The sequence below is a fragment of the Alligator mississippiensis genome, chromosome 2, assembly GCF_030867095.1.
Source record: "Alligator mississippiensis isolate rAllMis1 chromosome 2, rAllMis1, whole genome shotgun sequence".
NCBI lineage: Eukaryota > Metazoa > Chordata > Crocodylia > Alligatoridae > Alligator > Alligator mississippiensis.
In genome coordinates, this window is record NC_081825.1 from 245,642,273 (window position 1) to 245,659,816 (window position 17,544).

The 17,544-nt window shown below is 37.2% G+C and overlaps 1 long non-coding RNA gene across 1 annotated transcript; it reads left to right on the forward strand.

Annotated features, from left to right (window-relative positions):
- The first annotated feature begins 689 nt into the window (after positions 1-689).
- Positions 690-17,339, forward strand: LOC132248415 (uncharacterized). Its single transcript, XR_009459604.1, has 3 exons — positions 690-987; positions 2,204-2,295; positions 17,140-17,339. It is a non-coding gene; the product is annotated as an uncharacterized LOC132248415 (long non-coding RNA).
- The last annotated feature ends 205 nt before the right edge of the window (positions 17,340-17,544 follow it).

The following is a 17,544-nucleotide window of genomic DNA, read 5'->3' on the forward strand; positions in this document are numbered from 1 at the left end:
AAGATCAACTACTCGCACCTCTTGAATTGCTTTATTAGCATTGTTGTCAAGTTCTGCAGAAGCTTTAATTAACCAGTCATCATAATTATAGCTAGTTTTCCAACTGATCGAGGTAAATAATTTATGTAAAGATTTTAAGAATTTTTTACCTATTGAAACACTGTATTTAATATAAACCTTTAAAGTATGTAGCTACAAAGAATAGACAATCAACCCTTGAAACAACGGAGATGATATGAAAATGAACATTAAAACTGAACTAACTAAAATTTCGCAGGATTGAGCAGTTAGCAAGATAATTAAACTTTTCAGAGTGACAAGCAAAATTAACAATTGAAAAAGCTGTGATTTATTTGAGGGGCATTAAGCAGACTGTGGGAGGCACTCAGTCCAGAAATAAGTTTTAACTAAGCTTTATAAAATTAATTTTTCTTTTCTGATGAATGATCTTGGTAATCCTGGTTTGTACAAAGGTATTCTGGAATGATGTACTGTGAAACACAAGATATTATAGACAGCAGGCCTGTGCGTAGAGGCTAGTATTCACTTCAGATTCAGTTTCAGCTGATTTGGGGGACAGTGATTCGATTCAGTGATTCAAATCACTGTCTCAATTCGATTCAGCTGAATCTGTTCAGAGATATGGCTGCTGCTGAATCTCCAAATCTCTGAATCAGCCAGGCCAGGCCCATCCCCCACCCCTCTCCCAGTCTGGTAATACCTGCCCCAGCTCCAAGCACTTGGAAGAAAAAAGCCCCGGCTCAGCAGGTGCATGAGCCCCACAACTCCCCGCTTCACTCTCCCAGCCTCCCCACGGGTGCCCTGCCTGAGCCAGCTCCAGTTCTTTAAGACAAAAAACCTCCTGAATAAAACCCCTGGACTCACCGCTCCTGCCGGTGGGGGATGATCCCTGTTTCTCCCTACTGCCCTACACCACATGGAGGGCTCTGCAAGAGTCCCAGAAACCCCAGGGCTGCTGCAGAAGCGGTGAGTCCTGGGGTTTTTCTCAGCTTTTTTTTTTTCTAAAAGGGCTGGAGCTGCCCAGGTGGGGCACCTGTGGTGGGGCTGGGGGAGGAGGTTGGGAGTTGGGGGCTTGTGGCAGAGCCCCCCATGCAGCATAGGGCAGTGGGGGGCAGCGGGGATCACCCCCCCCACACACACCTGGCAGCACCTGGTAAGCACTGGGGCTTTTTTTTAAAGTACTGGGAGCTGGGGTGGGCAGGGCAGCCATGGGGGGCGGGCTGGGGGAGCAGGGGGGTCAGCAGGGCTGGCAGGGGGTCCCCCCATGATCCCCTCCTCCTCCCTCTTTCCCCAGCCCTTAGTACTTACCAGCTCGGAGTCAGCTGCAGCTCCCGGCTGCAACTACTGGGGACTGTCCAAATCATCAAAGCTCTCCGAATCTTTTCCTAAGATTCAGAAGCTTTGAATTGATTCAGACTTTTAGATTGGTCCCCTGATTTGATTCAGATTTGGAGATTCAGCCACTGAATCAGGCTGAATTTCCTCCCAATCGAATTACCAACTGAAGCTTTGCACAGCCCTAATAGACAGCATATTTCACAATGTAACTTCTGTATCTGGGCTGCTACCAAATGATATGTTGATGATCTATCTATAACAAACTAGAAAATGTCTTGAAAATTTCTCCAAAGGGGGAAAATGATAAAATTTTCCTTAAAAAATATATTTCTGTGCTGAATGCTTCCAATCTGTGCTTACCCTCGGTTGTTTTTTTTTTAATTTATAGGTCACCCTTAAAGGTGGAACTTGTACAAGTAGCTGGACTAATTTTGTTGAATTGGGACCTTATTCTGTAATAGTTGTTATTGTTACTAACAGATATTTTCATGAAACTGTAAGCTTTTATTCTTCCTTCAGTACAGGCATGTCATTCCCATTACCCTTAATTAGTGTTATATGTGCTCTTTGAAAGAAGAATAGGCCCTTTAGCTATAAGTTGTGACTTTTGAAACAAAAAAGTCATAACCTTTTTGAGTTTCTGGTTGAGATAACTACAGCCTAATTTCAGTTAACAATTGTGGCAGATAGGAATCAAACAGGGAACTAGAAAATATGAAAATGTTGTTGACTTATTTTTAAATGCATAATTCAAGGCTTAGATAATATAAATGTTTCATTTGTTGACCACTGTTTGCTGCCTTTTCTTTAAAATTAACCACTTGCTTTCTTTGGAAAATACCAGGTATGCTCTGCCAGAACGTATTTGCTTTAATGTACTTTATCAGGTGGTCCTTAACATAGCTCTGATGTCTTCTGCTGCAGCACAATATACAGGTACTTATACCCATTGCATCTCCTTGTATTCCACATGACTATCTTCAGTCTTCCATGTCAGCCATAGACACAGCTTTAAGATACAGATATTAAGATGTATCCAAATACCCTCTCTTTTCTACTTTTTCATTAAGAGTCCAATGTACAATGCCTTAAAAATCTTCCAAGAAATTCCTTATAATTCTGGTCACACATTTCTGAAACTTTCACTTGTTAAAACATTCATTTTGTAGGTATGGTCTCAGTCCAAGACAGTTGCATGTGTATGTGGGCATGCACATCCATGTGTATTTGTAAAGTTTTGAACAAAAATGATTGAGCAGTATTTTAAAGTAAAGTGAAAAACGTACTCAAATTGTGAAAATAAATATTTATTTCTGTTTTCAACATCTCCAGAAAACTGACTTGGAAATAGCTTTTATTGAGGACACTTGCAGTGACAAGTCTATTTTTTTTAACTGTAAACACATGACTTTTGCATACACGGTGTTAACTTGCTGATTTTTTCCCCTGTAACTGAAGTGCCAGATTGTACATGCAATGCATGGCTATAACACAATGGAAGCACAAAGTGCATGAGACGGGGATACATAGGAGATGATCCTCAATTCATTATGGTAATGTGGTGCCAAAAACTAATGCACTTGCCATCCTAAAATTATTGTTGTTTTGCTTGTGTTAAAGAGCATGTGGAGAAAGCTGCATTCATACCACCATAGATATGAGAGACCAGCCCCCCGAAACCTGACTTTGACTAGTAAAAAAAAAGGGGATATTACCAGTCAAAATCTGAAGAAACTATACCAGCTAGAAAGCAATAAAATGATGTGTGCATGTTATATTAGATACTGCAGAACCCTTTCTGCTGAACAGCTTGATCAGAAAAACAACTGAGACTAAGACAGGTACTATAATTCAGTGTCTTCTTCAAGATGAATGCTTAATTTAATCTTTATCCAGTTCTTGCAGAACTATTTCTCAGATCAACTATATAAAAAAGTATCAAAGGAATCACTGGGACTTTTCCCTTCAGGGGTTTATTTACTTCATATCACCTCAATAATATATGTACATGTTAAAAGACCACACAAATGTACATAATATTTTATCAGTGTTGAAATAATATAAACTCTTTTAAATGTACAGTCCTAATAATTATCCTAAAATGAGGTACAGCAGATGATATGAAAAGAAGGTGGGGCAAAACTAATAACAGCATGATTTCCTGTGCATTATTCAAAGCACAGGAAGTTATGCAGTGACCCCAAAATGGGTTGTATCAATGAAAAAGTCATTACAGTTGGCAAATCATAAGAGCATTCCTAATACATCTGCCTCCCCAGTTTTATATGCAAAATCCTAAAAAGAACAAATATATTAGGTATTGTCTAGTAAAATGCTTCTGAGAGGAGTTTTATATGAATATGGTAAGACTACATTGACCATTGCCCTCTGTCTCTATTGGGTTATGGAATAGAGAAAATCCCACACAACTTACTGATTCGTTTTGATGCACTGGCTGGGGGAGTATTTAGTTGATTGCACGATTTCACAATGATTACACACTTAATTCATACAACCCAATTTTATTTTAAAATTCTTTGCTACACATATAACACTGCTTAGCTTTAAGAAATAATCCTCCAAATGCACTTCCTTCCCAAACAATGCTATAAGAATTAGTATTACAAAAACAACTACAATTACAACTAAAAGTTAAATTTGAATCAATACTATCATTTTCATAATATACTTACAATCCTAGAATTCCAAGAAGTCAAACACCTAAATATGGTTTCATTCCTCAGTAGTACAATTTAATGGGTTGGCCTCAGTAGTACAGTTCAATGGGCTCGCCTCAGCAATACGATTCAATGGGCTGGCCTCAGCAGTGATAGGACTAAGTCCCCTTCCTTCAGTCCCTTTCGGGCGCTCTGCAGCTTCAGCGTGAACTAAGAGATTCGTGTTCACGGAGAAGGTGGTTCAGGTGATCAGTCTGATCTGGTCTACACTTGCGATTCTTCCTTCATTGTTCTACAAGTGAAGTTTACCTCCAGTTTGGGAGAATAGGTTACAGTTTTTATTGAGTGAGTTGCTGTCCTGGGCCGCTTCTACCCAAACCTGTCATTACTCCCAAATTTGGGCTTGGATCTTACTCAACAGATTCTTTTGCTTGGTAATTAGTTTCTTTTGTTGATCATTTTAATTACTTTGGGGAACTTCCATACCACTGCAAGTGACCTTTTCTTTCCAATCTTGTCAAAAGGCCCTAGGGTTTGATCTCTCAGAACTCGGGATATTTGCTTAAGGGTCAGTTTTAGGTTCTCTTTGTTAAAGACCTCTAAAGATAAAATTCAAGAGTTAAGACTTTGAGCAAAGTCAGGACCTTTAGCACGTAGACCAAAACAATGGCCTAGATAAGGAGATAAATTTTGTCTTCTTCCTAAACTGGCTAATGGGCAACCATTACAAACATTCAAACTATTTCATTCAATATGACACCCTCAGGCCCTTTGTGCTGGGAACACCAATGCAAGTATTTATAGCAGATGTCAGGTCCGCTTGTTGAACAACGTAGGTATAGGGAGCTTCTGTGCCAGGTACAGAGCTGGCTTTATTGGCTCTGCACTTCCCTATAGAAGCCTTAGCTAGAAGGAATATCCCAGAGGTAGGCTAGTGACAACTGCGAAAGGCCAGAGGAAGAAGGGAAAAGTGAGGAGGAAGTATGTCTGGCCTAGTCTTGCACTGCAATGATTTGTTATTGACAATTACCCCTTGATTTCAGTGAACTCATCTGCTAGTCCAGTAGCATTTCAACAGAAATGAATGCTGAAATGGATGATTTTCATCAACTAAAATATTTGTGAAAGAAAGCAAAATTTGTTAAGTAGTTCCAGTTGAAAAACACAGAAATGTTTCATTTAACTATTTTTGCCTAAAATATTACATATTTTTATTTTAATTAAAAATTTCAAACAACCTTGAAATGAAAGTAAAGAAGTGTTTCATTCAAGCAGAAATGACACTTCATTTGTTTAAACTAGGTGAGACAACCAAATATATTTCATTTTAGATCAACCTCTCTCTGATTTTCCCCGATTGTTCAGTGAAACAGAGGGGGCATCTACACAAGGTGCTTACTGCCTAACCCTAGGGGTGTGCGAAGCGGGCTGTATTCAATTCAGATTTGGCCTGATTCAGAGGACAGTGCTTCAATTCAATAATTTAGATCACTGTCCCAATTTGATTCAGTTGAATCTGAAGATTTGATGATGATTCAGAGAATCAGCTATTCAGCAATAGACACAGCTTTAAATGTTTTTTCTACATACCTTGAGGTACGATGTGCAGCTTGTGAACGCTGCAATGGAGGGGCAGATGAACTGTCTCACAGGAACAAGGGGGGCCCTCCCCCTGCATGCTCAGTGGTGGACCCAGAAGTGGACCAGAATTACTTCTGCTCCACTTCCGGGTTCACCATTGAGCGCATGGGGGACCTCCCCCTGCACCCTCCTGGCTCAGTGATTGGCCATGGGGGGACCCTGGATGCCCCCCCAGACCCAGGAGGCACCGGTCACTGAGCTGGGGGGCAGAAGGCAGGGGTCCCGCATGCGCTCTGCAGTGGATGCAGAAGTGGACCACTTCTGGGTCCACCACTGAGTGTTGGGGACCCCCCGCCACATGCTCCTGTGGGACACTTCATCTTCCCCAGCATCTCAGTGTTCACAAGCCACCTGGTACCTTGAGGTATGTAGTTAAAACATTTAAAGCTGTGTCTATGACTGAATCATCGAATCTCTCCGAATTGATTCGGAGGGTCCCAATTTGATTCAGAGAGAATAAAGGGTCTCTTGATTCAATTCGGATTCAGAGATTTGGTCTCCAAATCAGACTGAATCTCTGCCATATTGAATCACTGACCAAAGCTTTGCACAGCCCTACTAACTACCTCAGCAGTAAAGTGTCACTGTCTACACATGCTATAAGGCTGGAATAAACTAATCAGATCTGCTGTAGGATAGTACTGCCCAACTCTCCTATGGCAGAGTTATTTACTTCACTGCAATGCACATCTAGACAGTGACGGGGCTGGCTGGGGCACAAAGGTGCCACAGTACAGGGGTTGCCTGGTGGCTAGCCCTGCACTGTAGTACCCTCATGCCCAAGACATCCCCTCCACAGCTCACTGAATTGGGTTGGAGCAGGCCCAAGCTGAGAAGCTGGCACTCAGGGCCCCCTGCTATCCAAGGCTGCGCTACCCAGCTCAATGTGCCATGGTCCTGGCTGCATGTATAAATGATGCCACTGCTGTGAGCCCCACGCTTCATGAGGCTCAAATTATTGGCATCATTCCCTGCATTGCCCCCACTGAGAGAAAGGGAAACTATAAACTACAAGAGGCTCCATTCATCTTCTCCATTTTCTAGTGCTGCCCAACTCTATTATCTTAAAGCTGTTACCTTGTTAATAAGGTATTTCCTTCCTGCTTTCTAATCCACTCACATTTATATATGAAGATCTAAAACATGTTTCTGCTCTAAAAGTTTGGGCCTTTGCTTTCTTGTTTGTTTTAGCTCCTTTGTTTGTTTGTGTGTTTGTTTTAAGAAGACCATTGTAAAGATCAGGTCGGAGGATCCTCAGATTTTCCTTTTCAACAGATGTTGGCAATGTAGAGAGATGCAGAATGATTTCTGCCACTTGATTGTCTCCATTATAATTTTTTGTTAAAAGTTTGTGTATAAAAAGGGAACTAAGATTGGACCTGTCATCACAGGAATCTCAAGTTTGGAGTGTGACAGTCCAAGAAAAGGACAGCCCTGCTGGAAGAGACGATTGTGACTACAGTTTATGCCTTTTATTTTGTATTAGCTTATTAATAGAGCCAAGCACAAAAAAGGACAGGATTTACCCCAAATAGCATGTTTTTACATCAGGGATAGCAAGCTGTCCTATTCACAGCTTTCTTAGATCACTAAGTCTAACTTATATCTGTGGATTGCTGTCAGAGTGACTTGTTCCTATGGTACCTTACCCTTCTTGAGGAGCAAGGATTTTACCTTGAATAAATTTTCTTTCAAATCAATATGTAATACCTTTATGAGGAAAAAAGGTAAATGTTTTATGTTTCTTGTCTTCTCTGTAAATGTTAAATGCTCATTTTAGTACCATCCAAATCTTGGTAAATATCCAATGTGTACACTAAGCCAGGAGTATATTCTACAGCCTCTCTCTTTCATGCATTTAAATGAATGGCAGGATACTGAAAGTAAAAAAAAAAAAAAGGTCTATTTTAGTATATTTATGGTTAACTCTGCCCTTTGTTATAGGTGGCACTAAATGTTTGATATATTTCTGGAAAGTACCTCTTGAAGAACAGAATATTAGTAAGAATTTAGGGTATAGTTCTGATGAGTCTTTTCTATACCTGTTAATTAGCACTTACAGCCTAAAAGACCCTTCTCCCCCTGTTCTATTTTAGCATATGCATTTTTTTGCACTTATAACTATAAACAAGGCTGTCATATTGAGAAATCTTGGTATTCTCAGGCATGGAAGAACTTAAACAATCATACTAGGAGCTCAATTGTAGACCCCCTACCACAGGCAAACTTCTTAAGTGAGAATTTTGTCTGACTAAGGAGGGAAGAAAGGAAAGCCCTATACCAGTTGGCTGATTTTTTTTCCCAAAGTTAGCATAAAAGGTAATAGGAAAATAGTTACGAGTAATTGTGATAAAAGAAAAAAAATGATGTACAAAAGAATGTCTTAATATTTTCTCATGTAAATTTCTCCAAAGTGATTCTCTAGGAAAAGACTTTATAGCTATAACCATCATGTACCCTAAACTTTAATAAGTTCAGTCACATCAGGTTACTTACAATAAAATCTGTTTTATTCATTGAACATAAAATAACCAAAATATATTTTCCTAAAGATAGCTTTCTCATTAATAGACTTTCATGTTGAAATATGCTATATAACACCTCACAGCTGAGCTACAATAGTTCCTGGTTTATATATATAGAAGCAGTACAATAATATTGTGATCACCATTTACCTTTTGTGTTACGACAACAGAAAAATGTATCTTCCACGGCTTTGGGTTATAGCCAAAGTTAGCCCTTTAGAACTCTCACTACCCAGGCAAACACTATGAAATATAAAACAATCATTCATCGCTCTCTTTTCAAGATATGATTATTCAACAGCTTCATGCTAAGAAAAAAAACACAACTCTGAATCTTAAGAACACCTTGGAAAGGGTAAATGAAGTGGCAGCAGTAGGTTTACTTTTACAACTGAAAAAAAATATGTCACATGTATTAATGTCAACAACTCGAATTTTACCTCATTAGGCAATTTCTGATCTAAGGCTCTGATGATTATTCTAAGCAGAAAAAATATGCTAATTATTCACTCTGAATGTAGAAGGAAAAAAGGTGTAAAATCTTCCTTTAGCCGTGTGACCATGTACTAATTGCATGTCATGTGTCAAAATAATGCAACCCACTTTGCCTAAAGCAATTAGACATACAGAACTCTATTAATGAAGCACTGTCTGTCACTAAAAATGTTTTCAGTGCTATAGTTGAAGATTAAAATATTAACTTCTCAAATATTTATGATAGTTACTGACAGCATTTCAAAACGTTACTTTTAACAAAAGCATTTTTATTCGGCTCCACTTTTTAATTTGGATTTTATATTCAAAGACTTTATTAACATATAGGAGTTATGTGAAATTTCTATGATCTCTGGTGAGAGTTCTTTACTGAAGGTACATTAGCTTCTTGAAGTTTACAGCACCTTTTTCTATTGCAATATAATCTTGTCTTATTTTCAACTAAAAACTTGTCTTGTTTTCAAAAGCAATACCCCCCCCCCCCCGATTTTACCTTTTTTTTATTTTCTGTATAGAGAAGAATTTGGCCTTTCTTGCCAGTAGACTAAGTTTGGAGTTCCTCTTCCTTCTTGCACTCCCCCAGCCAAGAGTCAATCACAGCCAAGGTTCAGGAATATAGAGACCATCCCTCCATGCACCCTCAGGTTCTGTAATGCCCTAAAGGAGATAGGAAGAATTTAGATGTATAGCCCTGCTCCCTTTACAGTGGTCTATGAGATATGCTGTACTGGGGGAGACAGGTTTTTTCATTAAAATGATAGCACTAGCTGCATAGTAACCATGCATATCAGGCTTCTGGCAATATGATTATGTGCAAAACACTCCTTGAACAGTACATCTTTGCAATGCCCCGAATGTGGGCCAGACCTAGACAGACAGTACAATTTGGTTTATTATCCTCTTTTGCCACAGTTTAAAGCATTTTTGGTGTTTTCTAAATGACTTTTGCATTATGATTTACAATGCCATTATTAAAACTACAGGCCTGATTCTGCACCCCAACATGCACAAGAATAAATCTTTACTCTCAAAATAGCCCTGTGGACGCAAGTTCTTAATTTGGAAATGATTAAGATTACTATTATGGCACTTTTGGATTTACGTTACCAGGAATATGCAAGAATGATACCACTGTAATACCATGGAATTATTGCCCTCCTATTGTGCCAAAAATCAGCAAATAAAAAAGCCATGTTGTTAGCACTGCATCATTTTCTAGTACCACAGTGGTAAAAACTGACTGCTGTTATGTATTAGTCCTGCCACTGCTTTATGTTTGGTAAGGGTATTGCCTTGGTTTTGGAGCTATTACAGTCTATGGGAATCAATTATATGTACTTGAACTAAGAAGGATTTACTTGGTCACTGTAATGGCTCTGAAAGAGCCATTATGATCTGTCATGTCAAAAATGCACATGTGCCTACAGTAGATACAAACAGAGCTGTGCAAAAAGTTTTACCTGGAAAGCAAGCCATTTTTGTTGGTTTCAATGACAAGCCAAAACAAGCACTTTTCACGGAAGCACTTTCAAAAGTTTTTATTATAAATGAAAAGCAGTTTCTGTCTTGTATTTTGCTAAAGGAAAACTGTTGTAGTGTATAAAGGGGGATCAGGGGAGACATTACTGAAGAATACATCTCAATAAATCACATTGATTTAGGGGATAGATCTAACTGATGAAACCAGTGAAAAGAAAAAAAAAAGAAAGGAAGAAATAAAAGGAAGAATTAACTCTCTTGCCATCATATTCTGCCTATTTTACAGATGCTCGTCTCCTTGGTAAATAAATGAAAAATATAACAATGTAAAAATATAGTAATAATATACTAATATAGGATATAATAATGTATTGTGTTTATGTAGCCATTCTGCCCCTCCTCATTCCCTCAAAAAGGCTTGGAGTGCTATAGGATATCATAAAATACAAAAAATAAACAAGGCATAGAATTTAAGCAGCCCACATGGACAAATGGAGTCATGGGAGGAATGTAGGGGAGCAAATTTTAAGTGAAATAAGGGTAATCGACAGAGGAGGTAGTAAATATGGAGCCAATACTTGTCATTCTAAAAACAGCTTTGAAAAAAACATGTTTTTCAAGGTGCTTTGTAAGAGTAGATAGGGATTAAATTAAATGGAGTTCAGTGGGGATCACTTTCCTAACCCTAGGCCCAGCAGAAAAAAGTGCTTAGTTGTCTGCCAACTTTAGAAGTGACAGTAGTATGTGAGCATGGGAACCCATTGGTAGAAGCCAGGCTCAATATCTGAAATGTAGGCAGGACCAATAAGAGTAACATTAAAGCTTCTGCAACCAGCAGTGTTAGCTTTAAGACAATCCTCCCCTTTACAGGAAAATAATATGAAGAAACTGTGGTGAGCGTAACACAAGGCAGTCACAGGATAAATAGAGGTACAACCAATGCAACTGTACAGCTAAAAATATTTATATCTCATCAAAAATCAGGTAAAAGATAGAGATGCCTTGTGTGAACTTTTCCACACTAGGCTCACTGAACAATTACCAGTCATGTTAATAATATTTTTTTCTGCGTGGATAAATGAACCCAGGGTAATTATGTGCTTTTTGTGGCCAGGAAATAAAAAAATCCCTGTGTTTTACAGACCTATTAGTGATTTCTGAAAAGATGTCTAGAAAAACTGATCGTGTAAACTAATGTAGGCTGTGCCGTATTTTTGAGAACTTTATTTTTGTAGATCCCCACAATGCACATTCTCCCTGAATAATACAAAATGATGCCAACTAATGTATTACTATACTTTTGTAATACAGAGCTGCAATACATGGCCTTATCTTTGTTTTTTTGTGGCTTTCGTTGCATGGTACACCTTAAATATCAATTTCAAAGTTCATTGAAATACATTCCCAAAAATATTACTCTCAGGTAAAGAGTAAAATACAGTCTACAACAGGAAAATTGTAGGTTGGGCTTGTGTATGTCGGGGGGGAGGTTAAGCTGCTTGCTTGTTTATTGGTTGATTTTCAGTAATGCAGGGATTCTATTTAGAGTGCTGGAAAAACCTTTCAGTACAGAACCAGTGTGTCCAAAAGAAAGAGATTTTACTTTTAGCTCATCTTCAGATTCACAAGGAACAATAAGGGAGATTCATTAGGCCATTTGTTACTGTCATCTGCCATGATTCAAAATGAAATACTAAATGTTTCATGGACTCAGAAAAAGAGCAGTATTTGTCTTTGTGTTGGCTATGCAAAGACTGCATGGCTTTCAGCCTCCATACAAGAGGTCTGATGGATGAAAGGGGGAAGGGTGGTGCCATCTGAATGATGATGGGCTAATATCATCATCCTCTTGTCAGCTGTAATAGGCTTTTCCTCACAGAAATAATTCATAAAACCGCTACATTATATTCTATCCCTGACAGGCCCTATCTATCCTGCAACCCAGCAGGATTACAACTAATAAGAAAATATGTGGTTCAGGAACCCTGAAAAATTAAACAGGTAGTTTATGAACAATTTGTTTCATGGGGATGTTTATTATGTTTATTAAATATTGAGCCTTTAATGTTTTCCCAGTACAGATGATATCATAAAAATGCTGACTTAAGCCTCTGTTGTATTCTTAGAAAGTGGCATTTTATAGACCTTGTAGTACACAGTAAATAACTAAATTGCAGTGGTTTATATGTGTACATAGAATTTAATTTACAGATAGTGAATATATTTTTATTGTGCATATGTACTATATTTGCATATGTACTATATTTAATATACAGATAAGTGAGATAAGCTAACTACCAAATATTGGTTACATTTTTTGGTTTAAATGAAGTCTTAAGAAGACTGGTATTTCAGAGCCTGTAGTAGAGGCTAGAAAGAGATTTGTTTTATTGCAATAGTAAAGGAGAAACCTTGAGTTTGGTAGTTGAGGCATCAGGACAACAATAGACACCTGAACACTAAAAAACTTAATCTGGAATGTTGTTTTGAAAAATTTTATAGAAAGTTTTGTTTTGAAAATGTTTATACAATTTTTTGAAAATGTTTATACAATTTTTATAAAAAGCTTTTATAAAGCTTTTCTTTATAGAAACAGGACCAAAAGACTCAGGGTAAAAATGGTATAATTACATGCCTTTATATCTACTGAGTTAGAGATGCCAGATAAAAAACTTGCATTGCCTGGTAAAGTGCAACATTTGACTCTAGAGACAGAAAATATACTGCATACAGTAAGCAGGCAAAGGAATGTTGAACCAAATTCCTTCCATGCCAAAACCTTGTGTATTACTGTTTTTGCTGTCACAATATATTTTATCAGTGGTGCTTATATGACAGTGTCTGCTCTGTAAATGCAAAATGGCAAGTAGAAGACGTATTTACATTCACACAGGTTTAATAGCTTTGTAATAATCAACAATACCCACAATATTAAAGAAAGCAATAATTCACATATAACCTTCAGAAAGCACATGGCTGATGTGATTTACAAAGAGAATTGTACAAAACTAGTAACATCCTACACAGATCCACACTCTATTTGTACTGACTCATAAGGATGTCTAGATTTTATTTCATGGTCTAATTTTCTTTTTGTCTACCCCTGTTGTAAACTGGCATGGCTCAAAAATCTTCAGTGTACTTAACCCTGATTAATCTAACTGCAGTTGTGAAGAGCCTTGGCTTTTATTACTTACATATATGTATACATACATACCTACATACATACAAACATATGTACGCACATACAGTCACAGAGAAAGGTAGTTATATACATATGCATAGCATATAACAACTGAAAATCCATTTAAAAGAAAAAAAATAAGAGTAAAAGCTATAACTCTCCATGGCTTAAGTCTGAAGAACAATGGGTGTGTCTACACATACATTTAGGCATGCCTAAATTTAAGGTGCATTAGTTTAATGCACATTAAGGCAATTTAGGCTCACATCTATATGTGCAAGCATTAAAGCGCTTAAAAGCCATGTGCATGGACTGATGTGGGACTAAAATTAGTCCCACATCAGTCCATACACACGTTAATGCACATTAATGCATTTACACGTGAATTCATGTGCTTTAGCTATTTGTGCCTAAATCTCATACCTATTTTTGCAGGTATCAAATTTAGGTGCAAATAGCTTAAAATCTCCATTTTTAAGGTGCATTAAGGGCGTGCATGTGTAGATGCATGCCCTTAATACACCTTAAATTGGGCTTTAAACTGGTACATGCAGACACACCCAATGTAACTTTAAAAATACTCCTGCAATTTCTAACATTTTTGCTGAGAAATATTTAGGTTTTGTTTCTACAAAGGCTTGGCACACATACACTTCCTTTTTTGTACTTCAAGAGTAAAAAATAAAAGATACCCCACCAATAAAAACCATCTTTCATTTATTTCCTAATGGAGATAGAGAAAAAAGCAAAATATCTACTATAGAAATTATTTATAATGATTTTTTTTTAAATGGAAGAAAGGAAGGAAGGAAGCTATTGTATGCCATGAACCATGTAGCTATTTTGCTGTCCTTGTATCACATGAACCCACTTCTGTAACAAGCCACACAAGATAGTCCAATTATGTCAGCAGAGCCCCAGGCTGTGCTAGTCCACTAAGAGAAAAATATGCATCTTTTCCATTGGGGGACCAACAGCCAATCAACATTGCCACAAAAGTTTGAAGGGTCAGGGAATATACTGTTTCTACACTCCCAGACAGTCAACATGACCCTGGCTTTTCTGAAATTTTAACTATTTTTAAAGCCAGTCTCCTTCAGTAGCACCTTAAGGGGCACCAAGACGTAACAGCTCTGCTTGCCCTTCTCTTGGGATGAATCATCTCTCAAGAGCAGCTGTTGCCAAAGAGAGGTTCTTTTTTCAGCTCCATTGTGGCTGAATAAAAGTATGCCACGTCTTTTTAGCTCTGATGTTTGCTTTGTTACCTGTATAGCAGATTTCTGCTTCCATGTGCTGAATTCATTTGGCATCTATGGTAGTGCTATAGAGGGAGCAAGTGCAGTGAACAAAATACAGTTCTGTAGCACAGGTTCAGAGAAATGTTTTGCCCTTAAGTCATTGCAGTAACATGTACATTCTGTTGTGTCAGAATATGTTGTGTGATATGATGTGCCCTGATGTATTTACAGGCACATGTTGTGTTGTATCACCAATTTAAAGAAATACCACTTTCATTGGCAGACAGTTGGAAGCAATTAATTACCCATGGATGGCATGTACAGCTGTTGCTTATGTATGGAAACAGAAGAGAAATTAAATCTAATTGGTTTAGTGTAATCAAGAAAGTGGCATTTATTTCATTATAGCTTTTGTAAACTATGCCACTTGATTTTTCTTTTTGTCATTTTTTGGAAATAGTTGGGGAAAATTCTCAACAGCTGAAAGATTCCCAAATAAACAGAAATTAGGGATTATTTTTGTATCCTGATGGATAAGGTAATCCATTATTTTAGAAGTCCTGCATCCTCAGACTGCTGATAAATAAATTATCCACTGGATTGATATTAATCCAAGGAATTATTAAGTTAAATATGTATTACTTTATATGCCTATGCCTCAATACTACCTGGACAAATGACAGAATAAACAGGATTATATCATGATATGTCCGCATAACTTTTGAGTCTGAAAGGGTACAAATGGAGGGAAAAGGGTTTGAACAGGAAAAATTCTGTAAATTTTAAGTACAGATGAAAATTGCTGCTTTAATATGAATGCGAATATGAATACAAAATATATTGCTTTTATTATAACAGAGATACTGTCAATGTGACTGGCATTGATGAAAAAATAATTACATTTGCATTTCTGATTTAAAAATATACTGTAAAGACAGCATCTCAAAATCCTATTGCTACAGCTGTAAAAATTGCTCCTACTTTTGTAACTCACATTTAGCCGGATTCTTCTTTCAGTGGTGCCAACTGGTATATAGAATAAATTTCATTGGTTTATGCAAATATAACAAAGAACAGAATTTATCCTCATTTTGTCCTGAAGTTTAATTTGTAAATGTTTCTGAAAGTGCTTTTTTGCTAAAAGGCATTTTATATGCACAAAGTAGATTATTGTTATTATTAAGTTTATAAATAAGCATCTGCTTTTTACATTATAGTTAGCATAATGGACACTTTTCAGCAATTTAATGCGAATAGGATGCAACATAAGCTGCATTCACACAAAGCTGTTTTTATGGAAGCTTCCTCTAGACTTGCACAGATGAAAGTAAATGAACAACTCTATGTAATGCAATCAAAACTATCTTTTTTCACATTTCACAATTAAAGAAAGCAAGTCCTGATGCAATGCACAAGAGCTATAATGTTGCATGCAGTAACACTGGTATCAAACTTTCAAGACAGGAGATAAAACCTATTCTAAGTACAAACACTCAGCAGATGATTAGAGAGATCACTTATATGCATTATATCCCAGACTTAGAAAACCAAATATTTTGAATGCATTGAAAAGGGAAAATTATATAAATGCTTACAGTGGGGACTCATGGTACTGGTGGACAAAATGAAGAAATCTAATATAATGTCAAAGAGAAATCATTATAAAATTATAAAACACTCATGAATGTTCCAGCATCAGGCTGCTCAACTAGCACCAGATTTTAATATTTTTTCCACATAGGCGAGTAGAGTATTTAGCTGCATAATAGCACTAAATTATGTAATTATTATTATATTAGATGGTGGGGGAGGCGAGTATGGGAAGAAAAAAACATTTTTAATGGTTTTAAAACTTTTGTCTGACATTTTTTTTTTTAATCAGAAATGGGCCCACCACCATTTCACTGAATCACGCGTACTTGAACTTTGATAAAGCTCACATCTAGATACATAGTTCAGTGCTATCTTGCCTCCTTCGAAAAGGCCAAAATAAAATCTTGGAACTGAACGCCCTAAAAAACTGACATACACCAGAACCAGATCTCACTTTGATTGTGCCTAATTTTTTTGTGCAGTATATTTTAATACTGACACAGAGAAAGAGAGAGAGCGCATCACCTGCTACCTGTCAATGCGTAGTCAAAGAAGACTAAAGTGGAGAATAAATAATAAAGACCTTTTTAAAGGTAAAAAAAAAAGTTTCAGGTTAGATGTTCTAAATGATTCACAGAATTAAAAAAAAAAAGGCAGAATTTAAAAACCCCCAAGTTCTGTATACATGGGTCTAGTGTTTGATCAGTTGTTTTTTGGCAGCAGTTTCGAATAATGCTATTGAGAGACAAACAGAACAAATGAACTCTGGATGGTAAACAGTATATTATACAGAAAGTTTGTGTAAACACAATTAATACGGGGCTGCTCAATGTAAGCATAAACTGATGACAGATATTTTCACTGAGAGAATTTCTATAACACTGTGTTGTGAAAGACATACTGTCTTATGCTACTAATTTGCTTTATTTACCTTTTTAAAATCTCAGATACACGAAGTAAAAAGCGGCATGTACCTGTCTGTCATCAGAACAGCCTTTAACATTTATTCGCCTACTTTGCTACAGAATACACAACTGCAGCAGCTGGCAGATACATTCAGGAAAACAACTGGTCCCTGTCAACCTTCTGAGGCCAAACAAGCAGTTATAAAGTAACAAATAAAGCTTGGTGTTTTGTTTTGCCAATAGCCTTCTGTGTTTTCCCCATCCTCTTTTGTTCAGAATGTGCAACACCATTAAAAGGACCTGATTAGAACAAAGGAACAAGGATCACTGTAACAATTATGATAGAAATGGAAATGCATAATAAAACCCCCCAAAATCAGGAAAATAATGCCAGGTGAAGATGAATACATGTCAGTTGGGAACAATTACATAGCAGATGCATCCAAA